Raw genomic sequence first — 17,084 nt, 5'->3', positions numbered from 1 at the left:
CATGCTTCCCCATGAAAAAAGGCTGAAGGCAGATTTTTCTGGTGGTGATTTGTTTCATTGGGAGGGGACAGAAGGAGGCCATGAGGCTGGTTCACCGACACCCTGGGGCTCAGGGGATACGTCACTCCTAACTCCAAACAGCTCTGCAACAGAAGGCAGCTTTCCTAAGGGTAGCTCCCCACTAATGGCTAACTCCCTACTACCACCGGATTTGATTTTTTGTTGTTGTTTTAATAATGGGGAAAATGTATTTTTTCTTAATTTTCAAAAATCGCTGACTAGTTTTTGCTCAAACTGTCAATAAAATAAAATGAAAATCTCCCTTGGGCAGAGACCAGGCCTGGAAAATTCCACCCTGAAAGGTGAAAGCTTCTGAAAGTTACAAATGACTGAAAATCACGTCTTGAGCCTTTCTAACTTGGATCTCAGTCGCTAGAGTAGCTGCACCTGTGCGAAACCCTAACATGGACACCGTTTACAGTGGTCCAGCTTTACTCTGGTTTGAAACTACAGTAGGGCCCTGTCTATAATAGGCTTTTCTTCTATTTGTTTGTTACACCCATTATATTACACCATTGCAAACACCCTGTGTGGTGCACTACACTGGCATAAGATGGGGCTTGCACTGTGGCAACTCACACCATTAAGTTACTGAGGCAAGTTACACTCAGTGCAAATCCCCTTTTGTACCCACACAGCATGCCTATGATAAGGGGTTGCACTGGTGTAACTACACCATGGTACCTACACTGGTGCAAATTTCCCTAGTTTGGACAAGCCCTGAAATGCTGCACTGCTAAAAACCATGTTGCACAAGTGTACCCTGGCTGTGTCTATACTAGAGGCTTTACAATGGTGCCGTTAGCTGTGTGACTAGAATCCCAATATAGACCAGGTCTTAGAATAGAAGTGGAGAGAGACAAATGAGTGTTTTGTGAATTTTGCAATTTTGAAAACATCTCTGAAAATTGTCATTCATTACCTCTGTGCTCATCATCTTTAGACAAAGACTACAAAAAATCACTACAATAGACACTTTGAATGTTATCAGCATTGTGATCAGATGCTCTCCAATGTTTAGCTCTGCAATCATCTCTTTCTTCTTTTCAGTAAACATGTAAGTGCATTGTAGATAAGTGGCACTGTCTAGTAGTAGTCTTTCAGCATCTTGGTTCCACACCAACCTCCCCCGCACAGCTGGAGTGGCTCTCTTTCTCTTCACTGAAATGGGGGTAAGAAAGGCAGGTGGGAGTTCTGAGGATAACAAAAAAATTGTTGGTTTGGGTTTATAATGAATTCCAATCAGATAATTGCTGGTATAACAAGTGAATTTTGTGTTATCCCTCTTTACACTTAACCATTCACTTCTGCTCCTCCCTCCCACTTGTTTTGAAACTCCATCATTGACCTTATGTCGCCTTCCTTTCCTCTGGGTTTTCTACTACAGGGGAGGGCTGCTCTTTGACGTGGACTGCTTCATGGCTATGGAGCTCCCTCCCTCTGAGACACTTCCTTTTGCCTTCACTCTTTCCTTTCCTCCTGTATGGCTCTCGCGCTGCATCAAGCATCTTTTGTTATGCTGTGTACCAGGGATACTGCAAAAGATCAAATGGCTTATGATATACGCTTTTATTTTTCTACATGGAAATGGAAGAGGCCTTTGTGAAACACTCTAGTGGATACGACTTCCAAAGCAGAACATTGTCTCTGATTTTGACTCCCAGAGAGACAACTACATCAGTTTATGTATCTTAGGCTCTTGTACGAGTGCCACTTCCTGGGGAAGTACAACTCTCATTTTATAGATGGGAAACTGAGGCACAGAAAGAGTAAATGACTTGTTTGAGGTCACACAGGAAGGCTGTGGTGGAACAGTGGCCCTGGATGTTTAGCTGGCCAAGGCAAAAAATGTTTCTGGTTCACCAACCCCAGTGACCAAGGGGGAGGGAGAAAAAGCCAGCCAATCAGAGCAGAATTTACCCCATATCTTCCCAGTGCCAGATACCAGTAAGTTCCCTGCTCCATACACCCAGGGCAACCCCATTGCTCACCCCTCCTCCTCCCCAAAAAAACAAACCTGGGTGAATAGAGCAAAAGATGGAACCCATGACTTTTCGGTGAGAGGGCAGCATGCTAAGCAGTGGATTGTCCTCCTCCACCAGAGTCTATTGGGCTAAATTCTGTTTTCAAGTACATTAGTGTAATGCCTTTGAAATCAATAGAGTTACTCTGGTTTTACACCGAGCTAACTGGGAGCAGAATTTGGCCTACTGTGACAAACTAATTCCTGATGTATCTCCAGTGAAGTCAATGGAGTTACACCACAGATGAATTTGGCCCAAAGAAATCTGAGGGCCTGGCTGTCAGAGAGGAGCAGTAATAGGACAAAGGTCTTTATTTCTAGTGGGAATCTAGCCTGGATCACCAATGACCGAAAGCTTTTTCCATCTGATGGGTATTCAGTGTCCCTTGTGAAACAAGTCTGGTGGATCTCAGAGCAGTTCTTAGGAGACGGGTGTCCACATCTCTCTAACTTCCGCTAATGAGCACCCTTCTTGTCAGTCACCGCAGAGGTGCCGGAGCTAGAGACTGTACTATCCCCTCATTCCTAGAGGGATTTTCTTCCTCCAGCTCAAGGACTGAGCCACACTGGCTGGGCACTGCTGCTTCCCCCTGCTGTATCCGTTCTGAAGGTTAACAGAGGATTTCAGTCTCCGGGGTGCTCCGTCCAGCACCTTCCACTAGAACTAAAATCGTCTTTGCTGCCTACTCGACAGTGGTAAAAGGGTCTGTATCATGCACATGCAGGTACAGCCCCCTCTCACTGGCAATCTGAGATTGCTCTGATACAGTCCCCTAATCACCTCCTCCTCCCCACCACCACCTGTCCTGTATTGTATCCAATTGCCTCTTTCTAATGTTTTCCATCTTCAGCATTTCATACCAGAGAAGCCATTGGAGACACTCTGGCTACTCCACGACTGTACAGACGCGCTGAGCAAGATCATTAGAATACAGCAGAGCTTTTTATTGCCAAGGTGCCTTATCTACCTGCACAACATGACAGATGACAGCATTGTTGTGCCATACAGTTTGGAGCATTATTTTCCAATCTGATAAAGAACTGACAGCCTGTGCTGAAAGCAAGAAATCAGCCCGCAGTAAGGGATGAAGAAGCAAATCAAAGGCTATGTTGAGGTGTAGGAGACGCACCTTCAAACTCGTTTTTCATGTAGCAAGCAATGCATACAATGCCCATAGCCATACCACTTCAATCTGGGACCAAACGAAGCTGAGTCAGGTATGATCAGTACATGGATGGGAAATCTGTAACCTCAAGGAAAACCCAGCTACTGCAAGAAGGTCCTGATCATTTGTGGCCATAAAGTTCGCTGGAATTGTTTCAGGCATACTAACTCTGGTGTCCCAGCCAAACTCCTACACAGAGGATGTTGATAATAATGATACTTTGCATTCAGATAGCATGCTTCATTTGTTAGAGCTGAAGGTGTTTTACAAAGTAAAGGAGACAATGGTACTATCCATTTGACAGATGGATAAAGTAAGGCTCAGAGATGCCATTCAAGGATCAGTCAAGAACAGATCTCAGGCCTTCTGATGATCTCTTCCCTACTTAGTCCCCCTCCCATACTTCCTACCTAATTTCTCCCTGTAGTTCTAACTGGATAGGGTATTTCTCTTCACTTCCTGTCCTAAATTGTTGTGCAGTGTTCCTGTGTGTTATTAAACATCTGCTCCAGTTCACTCCAGAGGTGAAGTAATTCTGATAGTGGAATGTTTCCTGTATATATGTCTGTTTATCACTTTGGGGCTTTTTCAATGGGAATATGGTGTTACATAAATTTAAGTTAGTATTAGAGATGGACCCAAGTCCAAACTACATATCTGAACTTTAGAGATGTTCAGAATCTGAATCTGGATCCAAATTTTGCTATAGATATGTTGAATAAAAAGACCCTGGATTTGAACTGCCTAAATTTTTGGGCACTTGAAATTTTCTTCCAATTTTTGCATCTTAGGGAAATTTCTAGGTATTGTTGTAATAGGTCAACAGTTCCCAAAGTCTGATCTGCAGTGCTCTTCATAGCGCTCTGCGGAGAGCTGTCTGGTCACATGGTCCTGGCTCTTCCCAGCTCCTATTTGGTATTAAAAGAAGCTAAAACATGCACTGAACACTTTTCTATTGTTACTTTTCCATGTAAGCAAAAGCTGGCACAGTGATCCATAGTGACTGTGAATGGGAGATGGGGTCTGTCAGATTTTAAATGGAAAGACAGGTGAAGTCTGTAGGATTGGGAAGGTCAGAGAAGGTGGCACACAGGAATGTCTCTCGAGATATTGTTCCCACTATGGAAAAAGTTGTAGAACCCCTTTTATAGGAGGCTGACCAAAGATCGGACTTTTGGTAATCAAATAGGTTAAAGATTTTCAACTATTGACACTGATTTTAAAGACCTCTTAGCTATCATGAGCCCTTTTGTTCTGAAGCTGTTGTATTATCTGCGGATAGTGTGTATATCTATCCATCTCTCTCTCTTTCTCTTTCTTCATGTCTAGTGAAATATAAGCTTCAAACCCAAAAGTTAGAGTCACAATCAGAACAAATCACAGATACAAAGAGAAATCACCTGAACCCTCCCCATACCCTACACACTTTGTCCTGAAAACTAGAGGATCACCCTCCATTCCACCAAAATCATTCGGTTTTTCTCCATCATTGCTAGTGATGCAATAACTTCACAAACAGTGCAAACCATCGTTTCAGGTGCATCGTTCTGTGCCAGAAGACAGGCTGAACAGCTAAGCCACTGCATTAACAACTTCCAGAGTCTCAGAGAAAATACATCGAAAGTGTCTGTCTTTCTTTATTGAGGCAGTCAGATGCTCAGTCCTTGTGTCTGCAAAAGCCGAAAAGCCAATTGTTCACAAGTCTGACCATGCAACAGAAGGATTCTCAGTTTTGAAGCCCACAAATCCCAGATGTGGACATTAATGGGGCAGAATAAGGAAAAGTACTCCATTGTGTCCTCTGATTCAGAGCAGGCTTCATGGCGTAGCCTTTCTATTCAGTGCTTCCCTTAGCTGTTACCTCTAACATACAATTTACCACGAAGTACCCACCATCCCTATATCCCTGTGCTTGAAGGGCAGGGCCGCACAGAAAGGGGGTGGGGGGGGGCAAGTGGGGCAATTTGTCCCAGGCCCCGCAGGGTCTACCATAAAAATATAGTATTCTATAGTATTGCAACTTTTTTTTATGGAAGAGGCCCCCGAAATTGCTTTGCCCCAGGCCCCCTGAATCCTCTGGGCAGCCCTATTGAAGGGAACTGTTTTTTCAAAGGTACAATGCCCCAATGAGACAATCTCCTCAGCAATTCAGTACTGCTAAACGTCAGTCTGAAAATTTTTCCTTAAATATCCTCTGGTATATCAAGCTCTAACTGTGAGCCACTGTGCTGGACTGCAGTCACTTGAACATGCCAATGGGAAATGCACCTTCAAGCAAGTTGTATGAAAGAGGGAGCCTGTGTGGCTGTTGCAAGACAAGAATATCTTTTTAGGGTCTCCATCCCCTTTTCCTTACCAGTTATTCCATTTTTTCCCCCTGTGACACTTCCCAGTAATGCTGGAAAATGAGTGGCCACCCTCTACTCACAGCTGCAGGAATCCTTTGAAAAATTAAAAGCACAAAAACTACACCATCAAGAACGTTTCGGGGCATACCATCCCTGCCCCCCTTTTTAACTAGATGGTAGACTATACCTCTCTTCACTGGGATACATTTATGGTCCTAGAGCATCTGAAAAAATAACCCTGTCAGTATGACCAACAATTTTTCAGGAGACGGAATCACAAATGCCACATAAATGCAAAGAGGTAACAGGAATGTTTTAATACACATCACCATTTTTGATAATTTCAGGGTCCATCTCTTCCACCTCATCACCTTAGCCTGTCAGGAGGCAAACTGTTTCTTCCAGGACACTCGATTATTGAATCACCACTGAAGGTACATCCCAAAATATCTATATCTATAGCTCTGGGAGGGCTTGGTCACAATCTGCAATGTCTTTGGAAGAGAAAAAGGGCACCCCAAAATCCTCACTCACAAAGCCTTGCTCTTCTTCACATTATCATAGATTATTAGGCTTGGAAGGGACCTCAGCAGACCACCTAGTCCAACCACCTGCTCAAAGCAGGGCCAATCCCCAACTAAATCCCCAAATGGCCCCCTCAAGGATTGAACTCACAACCCTGGGTTTAACAGACCAAGGCTCAAGCCACTGAGCTATCCCTCCCCATCTTGATCATTGCTCTTGCTGCAGAGTTATGTAAGGTGTCCAGACATATGTCCCTATCTTTGGTACTACCTACAAGTACTGTGATGTCATCCACATGGGTGAAAATTTTTATTCATAGGGTGAAATTCCTCTCTTCCTTAATCCACTCATTTAAGCCCTGAAATCCCGTTACCATCCATAACCCACAGTAAAAGAGTCCAAAGTAAACCAATACAGTTATGGACCTAAGGGACAATCTTGCCTGACCCCAACATGTATCAGTATAGCCTCTCCACTCCACCCCTTTACAAAGGGATGCACAGTGCATGAACATGCAAGACCCGCAGGCAGTGGAGGAATACTGTATTGAAACAAAATTCACTCTACCAAAAGTTTTGGCATGATCCAAAGTCAAAACATAACCTTCCCATTCTCCCCATGGCCAGTTTCAAATACTTCCCACAAACAACTCAAAGTGTCTGCCACTGTGTGACCTTTAACTGTATTAGATTGACGGGGATGCAATAATTTCCTGGCTACTTTCCTCAATCTCTTTGCTAGAAAAAAAGCCAAATTTTTGTAATCCATGTTCAAAAGGCCCATAGACTCCAAGTCCCCTCTCCCTTTTTTTTGGCCAAAAAAGTCAAAAGGCCTTCATAAAAGGAAAATTCCAGTGAGCCTCTAGTCAAGGCATCATTGAAGGCACATGACGGCACGATACAGAGAGAGGATCCATAAACTTCTGATAAAATTCTTCAGTCAACCTGTCCACCCCCAGGGAAGTTCCCTTCTTCAGTGACAAGCTAGATACAGGAACCTCCACCTCTTTTCATGGCCTCACAAATGAGTCCTGTTCCTCATCTACCAATCCTGCGATACTATCCAAAAACTCCAGCTGCTAGAAACAAAGATTGTTTTGTCCCAGAAAGAGCTCACTGTAATATTCTTGAACTATCATCAACATGCCAACAGGGTCCCCATGAACCTGCCCAAGAGTTATGATCCTGTAACCCCACCACAACCCACTGCAGTTTCCTTTCCTCACATCTTGCAAATATATCAGAGGAAGCTGCCCCACCTTTTGTCCTGAAGTCCTTTGCAAATGTAGCTGACTCCAGATTTCTCCCTTCATACTGAACCATTTCTTCCTTAACTTCCTCTGAGACCTTTATTTACATGCATTCCCCACCTTGCAGTTGACTATGAAGCTCAAATAGTTCTGCAATGCTACATGATGCTTGTAATCAGATTAATATAGATGTCTTAGAGAGGTCACCAGGCTCCTCCTTGTTCCCACCATTTCATCAGGCATGTGTAAAACTCCCAAACTGTTTCTTATCCCATAAAGATGCCTTTAACATTTCTAACTCCCACTGCACTAATAAGTAAACAAGTATTTAATTTCCAGTAATCATGGTCAAAGGCCACTCTTCCTAACTCCCCGAGTTCAGTGGTCAGAAAACTCTATAGGCTGCACTGCACATTATCTGGTTACTGAGGTAACTTTCACATATACCCTGTCCCACTGACTATCTGATTCCTCTCTAAAAAATGTAAATGCCCCCTTCCCCCTTAAATGAGGATGTTCATAAACATCTTTTAGCCAATGGCATCTCTCACTGCTTGTAAGCAAGCTTCATTAGCTCATAACCCTTTAGGTTGCTTTGCTCTGTCAGTCACTTCAGTTAAATAATTAAAATATCTCATCAAACACAACTGTCATGACATCAGTAAAAAAGAGCTTTCCTCAGCTTCAGATGCTATGGACCATAGATGGTGACATGACAATACCTTACACCCAAATAACAGAAATCAACTAATGAACTCCTTCCCGGCAATTCTATCACCCTCTTTGGTGATACTGAAAATATATAAAGCAGTCCCCCTACTTCATCATACATATCAGCAGGGCTGGCTTTAGGCCGATTCAACTGATTCCCCTGAATCGGGCCCCACGCCTAAGAGGCCCCACCCAAGCCCCGGTACGGCGTACAGCAAGAGCCGGTGCGCCGCACCAGGTTGGCTGGAGCCCCAGGCCCTTTAAATTGCCACGAGAGCCCCACTGCTGGAGCCCTGAGGTAGGGCTGCGGGGCTCTGGAGGCTATTTTAAAAGTCCAGGGCTCCAGTTGCTTCTACCGCCCTGGCCCTTTAAATAGCCGTGGGAGCCCAGCCACTTCCCCAGAGTTCCCGCAGCTATTTAAAGGGCTGAGACATAGAAGCAGGGGAGGCCCGGGCCCTTTAAATAGCTGCCGAGCCCTGGGCTGCTGCTGCTACCCCGGTGGGGGAGTGAGGAGGGGGCACTTACTGTACAGGGTGGGCTGTACCCCCTGTACCTGCACCCCCTACCCCCAGCCATCCCCTGCTATACCCCCTGCTCACACCAGCCCAGCACCCCCTGCCCTGCCTGCAGCCAGCCCCTGTCTCCAGCCAGCCCCGCACCCCCCTTTTTTTTAATGTTTTTTTTTTTAAGTCATCCCTGCTGGGGCCCCGCTGAAAATGTTCCAATTGGGCCATGCACTTCCTAAAGTCAGCCTTGCATATCAGGACCCATGGACCAAAAAGATGGTCCTCTCCTTCAATCTCTTTGAGCTCCCAAAACATGATGCCTAGAACAACAGATTCATTTTATGGAACTAGATTCAAATCCTGCCCCTCAAAAACTGGAAGATCGCCTGGCCTTCGGTGCACACTCAGGATGCAGCACACATTCCAAGTTGCAATTTTCATTATTATCATCTATATAAAGGCTCAGGTTGTCACAGACACTTGCAATCCCCGCCTTGTTGACTGCCTTGACACTCTACTAAACCCCTTTGACTTACCCCTCTCTGTCTCACCTCTTTCCTTTTCTTTAGCCACGTTTTACTTGTTGACTAGTTCATTGCTCTCCCCCAGGGGGGTCTCCTCAGTCCCCAGATCCTGATCCCAACTCTGATGCTTCTTTCTGAAGTTGCTCAAGCCAAATTATTCTCAGATACCTTTCCCCTAGTGAATGTGCTTGTAATGGGTCCACAAGCTCCTCTCTGCTCTCCCTCATATGCAACAGTGTCAAAGAGAGAAAATCTGTTCTCTGTCTGAATTGTGAAAATGACGTGCGGTTCGGAAAGTTGTAAGCCACCCTTAGTTATCCTCTGAGGTCTCCATGGATCCTCTCTTTCCCTGTGACTTCAACAAACTCTTCCATTCCTGAGGTTGAACACATTGAAATCTGCTCCTCAACTACAGGGTCTGCCGTACCCATAACCTGCCAATCCCTCCCTGGCAACTGGGATTCCTGCATAACCAATTGTGCCTATGGATGTTCTTTCTACAGTTTCTCTTTTTCCTCCTCCCCATCATCTCTGATAATCTCCCCTATATTATCAGTGCTCATGAGTGGCAAGTATCAGAGGCTGGGGGAGGCTGTGCCTCCCCAAACAGCCAGGTGTGGCCTTGCCCATGGTCCACCCTTAGGTGGCACTCCCATTGCCTGCCCCTTCACCTCAAATCAGGGGTTCTCAAACTGGGGGTCGGGACCTCTCAGGGGGTCATGAAGTTATTACATGGGGATTCCAAGCTGTCAGCCTCCACCCAAAAGCCCGCTTTGCCTCCAGCATTTATAATGGTGTTAAATCTATTAAAAAGTTTTTTTATTTTATTGGGGGGGGTCGCACTCAGAGGCTTGTTATGTGAAAGGGGTCACCAGTACAAAAGTTTAAGAATCACTGTCTCAAATCCTTCCCCACCCAAGTCAGCTTCTCCACAGATTCCTTCAGCCTGCAGGCACAAGCCCCCAGGCATCACAGGCACAAGGTTTGTGACATTGACTGATTGTGCCACGGGACCCATCAGTCTGTGCACAGTAACTTCTGCATCAACCTCCAAGCAGACAGACACCTTCCCTATCAGATCCAAAGAACTTATGGGAGGAACCCACCATCTGAGGCTGCAGCCATCTTTGCAGGACATGAAGAGGAAATGAGAATGCTCTCTAGAGAGTTTTGTCACTGCCCAGGAACAGTTTCACAAAGAGCATCCACAGCCTCTTTCCATTCCCTGTCAGATGCCCTCGACTAGCTATGGTCGTCAGGAGGCATTTGCTGTCAGAAAGGATAGGCTCACCTAGGACTGAAATGGCAAGGCATTCATATTCCCATACCATTGCACAGACATTCTCAGACAATTAAGCAGGGGAAATGAATTTGAAATTGAATAGTCTCTGGCGCGGCTTCTTGATATTACTTTTATTAATCAACACTGATTTTTTATTTTATTTTACATAATAGTGTCATATTTTTTCCTGCTAAAGAGGGTAGAGGGGAACCCATTGAAGGCTTGGGAACTAATTAATCTGATCTTGTATTCCATGTGCCCCCGTGGTCCAGAAGCTGGGCCATGACAGATTTCTTTACTGAACCTTCTAGCAGACTTTGTGCGAGAGCCATTTTGTAAATGAGGGTTTGCAAGCCATAAGCACAGAAAAGGATCATCGTCCATGGCAGTGGACACTTCAGGAGACTGATTAACAACAGCATACAGAGCCTTTTGCTTTGAAAGTCACCCATTCAGATTTAGCCCAGTCTGATGGTGACAGGAAGTTCTTTGTATCTTATAGCTGTTAGGCTACCAGGTGCAAAGATGATGAACAGAAACCCAAGTTGCATGCCACACCATCAGCAATGGCACTAACTGTCACTCTTGCTGGCAGGCTCAGTTGAAAGCCCAAGGACGGAAAGGGCATGGAATATGAACTCACCTTTCAAAGCTAGAAGTGGCCCTTCCAAACGCAAACTGCAAATAGCCATGTTGTGCACATAGAAAATTCATATGCCCGACTAATCTGATTATCGTAACCCTTATCCACCCTTAGCTGTTTCCTCCTATTATTCTCCTGTCTTGCTTCAGATTCATTTGAAAGCTCTTTCGGGCAGGGATATTGTCTCCCTGGGTTTGTGCAGTGCCCAGTACATTGAAATCCCAAATATCTTTGTTGCCTTCATTTATACTGTGATCAAACTGGAAGTGCAATAAATAATAATGAGGCAATATGGGGGATAATTTCACTGCTGCTTCCTTTGCTGTTTTACAGCTCAGACTTCAGGCTCTGCAATATGACTGTCCATCCATTATGAAAAGTGAGTGGAAGAAATATGCTGGTGTCACAGTCATGAACTCAATGTGTTATGGGTGCCCGGAATTTTGAGAGACAGTTTGGATGTGCCATATCAGGGGCCCTTGCTTATGAAATCAGAAATAGACCCCAAAGGAACAAAAGTTTTCTTGGGTTTTATTAAATGTCCTTATAAATATAAATGTGTGCTAGTCTGACTGGATGGCTCTGAATCCATCCAAGAGTGTGCAGAACAGCTAAATGCCCAGATTCCTCCTTGCCTCTGGGGATGCAGCTGATTAGCTATACTAGGGGAAATGGCAAAAACAGCAGCACTTGATAAAGTGGCTCTTCAGAAGCCAGCAGGAATGAGAACCGCAGCTATTTATTGCTGACTCAGCATTGTCTAATCATTCTATTAATCAGAAAATCAAGAGCAGACAGTGGTATGATTGTACCAATTAATTCATTTAAATTAATGGAGTGTGGGGAGAGGGAGGAAGACCAGTGGTGGGAAGTATGTGTGTATGGAGGGGAGGGGTAGCTGATGCTTGTCCCTCTTGCTATTTTCTAGGTGCCAATGGAATTTGAAAGATGAATATTAGCGGCTTTGTTGGAGTTCAGTGAGGTAGGAATGATAGGGTTGTCTTGTGTACGTGAATGCAACATTCAGAGATTATTCCCCCTATCCAGAAGGGCCACATTTGAGTCTATGAACCACTTAAGCCTCATTTTGAGGATTTATTTGGTGCAGGCTGGCCAAGTTTGGCTTTGTCCCCCTCTAATGGTTGGCTCACGTAAAAAGGTTCACAAGTGTTACAGTCTCCAAGTTAGTAGAACTGATCCTTAAACTCCAACAGTAGCAACCTGTGCTTTTAGATCTAGAGGTTCAATCTCTGCAGACCACCCAGACAGAGGAATCAGTAATAGGTCTTATGCAGAGTGAATTACACCCTATTTGCAAAACCAAAACAACTAATCTCCCATCCCAAAATCTCTTTGATAATATTACTTTGTACTTCCAGTAGGTGGATCCCCAGCGTGCCTTTCAAACATTAAATGAATTAATGAATTTAGCTTCATAACCTCTCCAGCCTCACTATCACCCCTGAGATGGGATTACAGAAGCTAGGGGTGTGAACTGAAAATTATATATTTAACTATGTAATAATAACAGTTGGAATGAGCTGCCAGCCTCAAATCAGCATTAGAGAAATCCCCAGAAAATTGTGAATAACAAATAAATCTGAAAACTTCCCTACCTGCCCTTGGACAAAGGATGAAATTCACTGAATAATTTAATTGTTGTGAAGTGTTTTCTCAGCCCTGCTCCTGAATCTGTGACACTGGGCCAGAAATTTTAAAAACCGAGCAGACCTCCTCATGAGATTTCCAGTGCCGCTTGTTTCAGATCTAGCCAAACAATACAGTGAGGACAACTTTTCACGTGGCATTTTGGCATATCCAGTCCCAGTGTGATCCCAGAAGTGCAGAGGCAAAAATTAAATGAAAATCTAATGGAAGTGGAAGAGTTTTAAAAATGCTCTTGTTTAAACACAAGCAGTTGGGCTTGATGCAGGAATTACTGAGTGAAATTCTCTGGCCTGTCCTATTCAGGAGGTCAGACTGGATGATCACAATGGTTCCTACAAACCTTGAAATCCATGAATTTTAGAGCCTTTGATGAGGTTTGTATCAAGAAATGCCTGAAGATGGAAGCTGTACCCATTGTTTTCCCTGAATCTTTTCCCCAGGGCTGGTTGGAGACGTACAGAAGTGGGTGGCTATAAAAAGCTCTGCCAGCCCCTCTCCAGCACACAACTAGGACCACTCCCACCCAGAGGGAGGCTGTAATCCCCCTCTTTGGGGGGAGAGCTGCAGGCACCCAGCCCTGTCCCAGTTGTCAAAGCTCTCCCTGGCCCTGAAGTAGCTGATGAAACCATTCTGAGCCCTGCTGTACCCTAACTGTGCTGACCAGAAGTTCCAGTTGGCCATGTTTGTCCCAGTTTTGAGGAGCAGGTCCCAGATCCCTGATGGGTCAGTTGAAACTGGGAGTTACAATGAAATGTCAGGCCATCTGGTTACTCCAGGGGCTTCCCAGCTGTGCCCTCAATTCCCAGTATGCTGCTGTGAGCTTCACAAGCAGCACTCCGATGACTGCCTCTTAGGCCTTGTGTATACTAGGATCATTTTGACTGAGGAGATTTGAGAGGTGGCAGGGAAAGACAACAAAATGCAGAAGGGGTTGGACTGAAGATGCAGGGAGAAGCAGTCTGAAATAAGGCAGGATTTGGAGTCAGGGCTCAGGGCTTTGAGGAGAGGGTTAAGAGGATATGCCAAGCAGTAGGGAAGGAGAACATAATGAGGGCACGTCATAAACAGATAGCTAAGGGTTAATGTCTCTTTCACCTGGAAAGGAGTAACCTGAAACACCTGACCAGAGGACCAATCAGGAAACAAGACTTTTTCAAATCTGGTTGGAGGGAAGTTTGTGTCTGAGTCCTTTGTCTTCTGCCTGTACTCTCTCGGCTATGAGAGGATTTTTCTGCCTCCTGCTTTTCTAATCTTCTGTTTCCAGGTTGTAAGTACAAAGATAGGAAGACCATAGGTTTGGGGGTTTTTTGTATTTACATGTGTGTAGTTGCTGGAATGTGTTAAATTGTATTCTTTGTGGATAAGGCTGTTTATTCATATTTCTTTTAAGCAATTGACCCTGTATTTGTCACCGTAATACAGAGAGACCATTTTTAATGTATTTTTTCTTTCTTTTTACATAAAGCTTTCTTTTTAAGACCTGTTGGAGTTTTTCTTTAGTGGGGCACTCCAGGGAATTGAGTCTGTGCTCACCAGGGAATTGGTGGGAGAAAGAAGTCGGGGGAAATCTGTGTGTGTTAGATTTACTAGCCTGACTTTGCATACCGTCTGGGTGAAGAGGGAAGTACTTCTGTTTCCAGGACTGGAAATAGGAAGGGTGGAATCCTTCTGTTTAGATTCACGGAGCTTGCTTCTGTGTCTCTCTGCAGGAACCCAGGGAGGGAACACCTGGGAAGAAGGAGTGGGAAGGGAAATGGTTTATTCCCCTTTGTTATAAGACTCAAGGAATTTGGGTCTTGGGGTCCCCAGGGAAGGTTGTTTGGGGGACCATAGTGCCCCAAAACACTCTAATTTTTTGGGTGGTGGCAGCTTTACCAGGTCCAAGCTGGTAACTAAGCTTGGAGGTTTTCATGCTAACACCCATATTTTGGACGCTAAGGTCCAAATCTGGGAATAGGTTATGACATGGTGTGTAGTAGTGGGATAGATAGAATCCAGAAGCCAGTAGGAATATTATATTTTTCTTTTCTCTGCTAGGGGCTTTTTAGCAGAGAAAGTTTGGTTTTAAAAGCAACCAGAGAGAATTTTTTTTTCTGCTCTCTCTGGCAGTTGTGGGTTGCATATTAAGCAAGGAACCATTAAGGAACTATTACGGGTCTTTTGTCACACAATAGCACTCTCATTGTGAGACAAGTATCCAGCAATACACATGCAAATAAAGTCGTTTTTCTGGTTTACTTTACATTTAAAAGATTAGCTAGAGGAAGAAAGGGAAAAAGGCACTGCTGCTAGGCAGACCCCAGGAGGCAACAGAGAACCTGCAGTTCATACAACAAACACCGGAGGGCACCCCGACACAAGAAAACAGGATGTCACGAAAACCAGACGCAGTACAGCTCGAAGCAATGGAGAAACAGATAGAACTGCTCAGAACACAGATGGCCAGAGATGAGGCAACTCACAAACAAGAGATGGAAAGGCTACAAAAACAAGAAGAAGCCAAAAATGCAGCCCACCACAGAAAACTACAAGAAGAAGAGGTGGCCCACAAAATTAAACAAGCAGAAGAAGAGGTAGCCTACCACCGAGAAATGGAAAAACAACAAAAAGAAACGGAAAGACAACAAAAAGAAAGTGAAGAGAGGGAAAAACAGAGAAAACATGAACTGGAATTAGAAAAGGCTAAGCAACATGCTCCAGCCAATCCTGACAACCCTTCGCCAATTATGGTTCCACATCACAGGAAATTTCCCACCTACAAGGCAGGTGATGACACTGAGGCCTTCTTGGAAAATTTTGAAAGAGCCTGTCTTGGGTACAGCATCTCTGAAGACCAGTACATGGTAGAATTGAGACCACAGCTCAGTGGACCTTTAGCAGAGGTGGCGGCTGAAATGCCTAAGGAGCAAATGAACGACTATAAACTTTTTCAAACCAAGGCCAGATACAGAATGGGGATAACCGCGGATCATGCCCATCGGCATTTCAGAACCCAAAAGTGGAAACCAGATGTGTCATTTCCCAAACACGCCTACTACGTTGGGAAAAATTATGAGGCCTGAATATCAGGACACAATGTTAAATCCTTGGAAGAACTGCACCTCCTCATACAAATGGAGCAGTTCCTGGATGGTGTTCCTGAGGACATAACACGGTACATACAAGATGGAAAACCCAAAAATCTCACCGAGGCGGGGGAGATTGGAGCCAGATGGATGGAAGTAGCAGAAAGCAAGAAAGCTACTGTCAAGGGGAACGAATACCCCAGGGGGCACACCGACCATAAACCCTACAACCGGGGACAGCCAAAGACCCCACATACAACCCAAGTAAAGCCACAGACGCCCTGTTCTTCCACCTCACCAGTCTCCAGTAACTCACCTCGACCCAGTGACCCATCAGATGGAAGATGCTTTAAGTGTAATGAACTGGGACATATCAAGGCCAACTGTCCAAAGAACGCCATCCGAGTTTAGTTCATTACACCACCATCACCCAAAAGATCCCCAGGCCCAGATGCCTCTCAAATACCCTTGGAGCGAAGGGAAAATTTGAGAGTGGGTGGAAAGAAGGTTACTGCATGGAGAGACACGGGGGCACAAGTGTCAACTATCCACCAATCTTTCGTAGACCCCAAATTCATCAACCCAAAGCCCCAAGTGACAATTTACCCCTTCATGTCACAAGCTGTAGACTTGCCTACAGCTGAACTGCCTGTCCAGTACAAAGGCTGGTCAGAAATGTGGACTTTTGCAGTTTATGACAACTATCCCATCCCCATGCTACTGGGGGAAGACTTGGCCAACCAGGTGAAGTGGGCCAAGAGAGTGGGAATGGTTACACGTAGCCAAACCAGGCAAGCTTCCAGACCCATTCCTGTTCCTGAGCCGTCCACAGACGCCCCGTCTGTGTTACCAGAGACCCAGACAGAGGTAGTGGACCCAGATTCCATGCCAACCACTGAAACAGCCACAGCACCTCCAGTCCCAGGCCTGGAACTGGAACAGCAACCAGCACCAGCAATTGCAACCACATCTTCAAACTCAACGCCAGTGGGCGCCAGCGAGCCAGAACTGGCAGAAGCAACAGCCAGCCATACCCAAAAGGCTCAGCCAGAGCCTGAAATACCCTCAGGTACACCAGCGGAGAGCGGTTCACCAGCAACGGAAACAACCCCATCACCTACATCGCTTCCAGAGGGACCAAGCCCAAGTCCCCAGTCTGAGGAAGAACTGGTGACCCCAGCCTCAAGGGAACAGTTCCAGACTGAGCAGGAAGCAGATGACAGCCTTCAGAAAGCTTGGGCGGTGGCACGGAGCACCCCACCGCCTCTCAGCTCTTCTAATCGATCCCGGTTTGTTATAGACCAAGGACTTTTA

At 45.2% G+C, this 17,084-nt stretch overlaps 1 long non-coding RNA gene across 1 annotated transcript in view; it reads right to left on the bottom strand.

Moving 5' to 3' along the window:
- Positions 1 to 1,114: 1,114 nt before the first annotated feature.
- The window catches only part of LOC115647572, a 70,083-nt gene continuing 54,113 nt past the window's right edge, over positions 1,115 to 17,084 (bottom strand). Inside the window, exon 3 of the long non-coding RNA XR_003999353.1 lies at positions 1,115 to 1,254. This is a non-coding gene — a long non-coding RNA (uncharacterized LOC115647572). The remainder of the gene's footprint in view (positions 1,255 to 17,084) is intronic.

Source organism: Gopherus evgoodei, chromosome 3, assembly GCF_007399415.2.
Source record: "Gopherus evgoodei ecotype Sinaloan lineage chromosome 3, rGopEvg1_v1.p, whole genome shotgun sequence".
NCBI lineage: Eukaryota > Metazoa > Chordata > Testudines > Testudinidae > Gopherus > Gopherus evgoodei.
Note: the sequence above shows the minus strand (reverse complement) of the source record. Positions and strands in the feature narration are given on the sequence as shown.